Below are 4,165 nucleotides of genomic sequence, written 5' to 3'. Positions count from 1 at the left end.
CCCCAAAAAAAAATTAAGTTTGTTTTTAAAAAATATTTTCAATTTCAACAATTATTTTCTACTCTAGTAAAAATAAAAGAATTTTTTCAAAAACATTTTTCATTCATAAGTCAAACACTAAAAATCTTTTTTGGAAAATATTTTCTACTCACCAACCAAACATGAGAAAATAAGTCAAAAATCAACTTGTTTTCCAAGAAAACATTTTCTAGGAAAACATTTTCCTTCATACCAAACACACCCTAAGTCTCTTCAATTCTAACATTTTATATAAAAAAAAATTTACATTTCGCACAATCTGATAAACCCATTAAATTTCAAGATGATAAGGAGGTTTCATCTAACTTCTTCTTTTTTCGAATTTCAGTCAAGCTTCTTTCAGTTTTTGGAATTTCATTAGTTCTTTTCATGATTATTATTTTTATTTTTGAGTTTATATGAAAATGAAATAAATTAATTGATGATACCTCCAAATTTTGAATTTGCTAAGAATAATAATTAATTTTGCTATCAATAACTCAACAAATTCTAGAAAATAGTATGATTTTTTGTAAAAAAAAGAATCATGAGAGAAAAGTTGGTTAAAGAAGAAAAAAAATGGGGAGCTAAGTTTGAACGTGGAGTGTGGGAGTGGTTCCGATAAAGTAGAAGAAGAAAGTAAAAAAATGGAGAGAGGGGCTCAACTTAAACGTGGGGGTGAAGGGTGGGAGTGGGTGTGAGGTATAGAGGAAGAAGAAAGTAGAAAATGGGGAAAGGAACTCAACTTAAACTTGAGGGTGGGATTGAAAATGTGTTAAAGATGAAATCAAAACTAAAGTAAAAAAGAGAAAAAAATAATTCAAAAAGTAAGAGAGAAAAAGAATAAAGAAAAAAAATATATCTAAAGAAAAAAATTTTAAAAAATAAAATTGTATTTTAAAGTAAATTAACACGTGTCATATAATGATTGATGTGTAATATCATTTGCCTTTTTAAATTTGGGACTGATTGAAAAATAACGGGGATAATAGAATTCGCAAAGTTCAAGTGTCTGTTAATTTGGTAAAATACACTTCTAATTAATTTTTTCAAGGGGGTATCATATCAAGAATGATTCAGTAATACGAAACTCATAAAGTAAAAGATGGAAGAAATAGACAATGCATTAAAGGGCGAGTTCAATTATTTTTTAAAGTTGCAGGGGTGTTAATTTTTAAAACAAAATGGGGGAGAGGTGAAAATGATAAACAAAAATAACTTTGGTGAGAGGGTTGAAAATGATAAACAAAAATATATTTGATGTGCATTCGATTTTCGGCTTGATTATGTACTATTCAGTTTGAGTTTCTCTGTTTTTTGTTTTGAATTAAGTGTAACCCAATCCAAACCAAAATAAATTTGATTTGATTTTTCTCTTTTCAGTTCAATTATGTCAATGATTAGAAACTTCATCAAAATTGTATATATATATATATATAATTTGGTTTTTATTTTTTTGAATCTGAAACCAAACTAGAAAACCAAACAAAGTGAATTATTAATCCAAAACCAAACTAAAAAATCAATCCAAATTAGAATTCGGTTCGATTTTGTCACACCCCAATCCTAGGTGAGGCAGACAAGTACCATATGAACATATGCTTTACAAGTCACCTATAATGAGAAAGTAAACTACTACTATGCAGATATATTTACTAATGAGAAACTTCATATACAATACATGTTGACTAGCTGAATCGATACATGTGACAAGTGAAATTATGAATTCAGATGATAGCTTTACAATGTCTACAAAACCTCTACTGGAATCCATGACTGTACCACTATGAAATACGCATAGTACAGACTCGGCAAAGCCCCGAATCAACTTGGAGCTCACCAACAACCGCTGAGTATCATGTGCTTCTATTGGAAAGATCTACTAGTTGAGTACATGTACCTGCATCATGAAATGTAACGTCCCCAATAAGGGACGTCAGTACGAAAGAATGTACTGAATATATAAGGCATAATACAACCATATGTAAAATGCGAGCTCAAGTGAAACCAAATACCATTAGATAAGGATTAGAGACCATTTTTGCTTTATACTTGTGGAATCGTGTATGTTACATTCTTTTCTTTACTTTTCTTTGCATTATAATATTTATACGACATATGATACAAATGACCAGTTGATCAACGGTAGAAGAAGATGATCTATGCTAGGCATTTTAACCCCTGGGATGTTGTCCTCATAATTCCACAAATTAGGATCGGCCCATGCTAGGCTTTCACCCCTGAGCTGCCACCCTCTTATACCAATTGGGATAGACCTATGCTAGGCATTTTCCCCTGGACTGCCACCCATAATTATACAGATTGCTTCACTTAGATTCTTTAATCTTTGAGATTATTGTTTTGATGTTCATAACTCTTTTGAGATTGTTGTTTTGGTAGTCATAATCATTGTTGAGATTTGGAACTATGGACCAGTAGTAGAAGATATATGAATATGGACTTACGATAATAACAATGACATGGGAAGCAAATGTGACATGAACGTGTAATACTTAGGAGCTTATATAATTCAGTAAGCATTTTGACATCTCAAATTGAAGCACATATCAAGTGGATTTGAACTTTATATGATAACCAAATACTCACTAACTAATATCAAATACAAGGTATACGTGAACGTGGAACCAAGGGAGAACATGGGCAGATTCAACTTTAGGACGGATACATATTCCAAGTAAGTACATATAAAATGTACAATAGAGCAAGTAAGGATCTTGTGAGGAAACATTATAGTTTAGCACAATGGGAGTAATAACCAATAAAGGGAACATATGAACATGTGAAAAAATGACATATATATAGATAAATAATTGAAGCAAGTTGGCATGATATGGGCAGATTGTATATCCAATATATAAACATATGTACCATGTGTAATCTAAGATCCTTTTGATTTATATAAGGGAAATACGTGCCAAGGGTACTTTGACGATGAAACAAGTTTAAACCTTGCATGCTAATACTTGGTAGAGTAAGCACGTACATTTAGTAACAAACTCATATTAGAGTACTCACTTTTACTGCTCTAGGGGAGTAGGAACTGCAACTATGGATCAGTCACTATCAAGGGCACTTAGAAAGCTTACTTTTTGTAATGCACGTGTTGGATTCATGCCAAAGAAATAAGAAATCGAATAGCCTTACATACCTTATCCTCTGACCAATAGAACTATCACGATTCAACCTCCCCTTTTAGGTTTTAATCTACAATATAAGTCATGATAAACTAAAATTAGCAGCTATCACACCGTGAGCCCCATAAAACAGTAGCTAATATTGACGGATAATGATCTCATACAGCCCCTAAAATAATGTGTATCACCACACCCTCCTTCTCTGCCCAATACATACATTATATATTCTTTTTCAAGATTACCCAAGCTGCACCAACAACAATACACATAAAACAACCTCAAATATTCTTTATCATACAACTAATTATTGAACTCACCACCCCCTTGAGTTCTTTATGACAGCACACCCCATAATTCCTCACTCAAACTCATACATAAGGAGGAAGAAAATAGAGCAGTCACCTTACCTCAATTTCTGCAACTTCTCCTTATAACTTGAATTCCTCTAGAACTTCAACCTCCCTTCACACTTAAACCAAAGAAGAAGAGAAAAAGTATCTTAATAATTGCGGAAAGTGAGCAGTAGCTTGTGGGAACTTCTGCCTTCTACTTATAATTGAGCATGAATAACATGTTTTCTAGTCTTCCATGGGAGAATTAAGCTAAATCCATAAGTGTTTCTCTTACCTTGGTTTGCAGATATGAGGGTTTCTTCAAGAATCCTAGAAGGAACTTTAAGGCTGCTGTAATCCTTAAGAGAAAAGAGAGAGAGAGCTGGAGTTAATTCTCAATATTGTGTGTTAAGAATGAGTGAGAATAGCAGCCAATATATCTTATATTGAGCTTTCTTCACCTTTAAGAATATCATCTAGAACCTCCCTTTTTTTGGTCCATTTTCAGCCACTAATTAGTCAAGTAGGTGATGCACCTGCTTATGTACATCAAGCAGCTCAAAAGGTCAAACTAGGTGATGCACCTACTTGCTTTCACTTGGGCTTAAATATATTGAGCTTTGGCAAATTTGGCTGCTGGGCTTTAATTTCATTTTCATT

The sequence above is a fragment of the Solanum tuberosum genome, unplaced genomic scaffold (assembly GCF_000226075.1).
Source record: "Solanum tuberosum cultivar DM 1-3 516 R44 unplaced genomic scaffold, SolTub_3.0 scf00101, whole genome shotgun sequence".
Classification (NCBI taxonomy): Eukaryota; Viridiplantae; Streptophyta; class Magnoliopsida; order Solanales; family Solanaceae; genus Solanum; species Solanum tuberosum.
Note: the sequence above shows the minus strand (reverse complement) of the source record.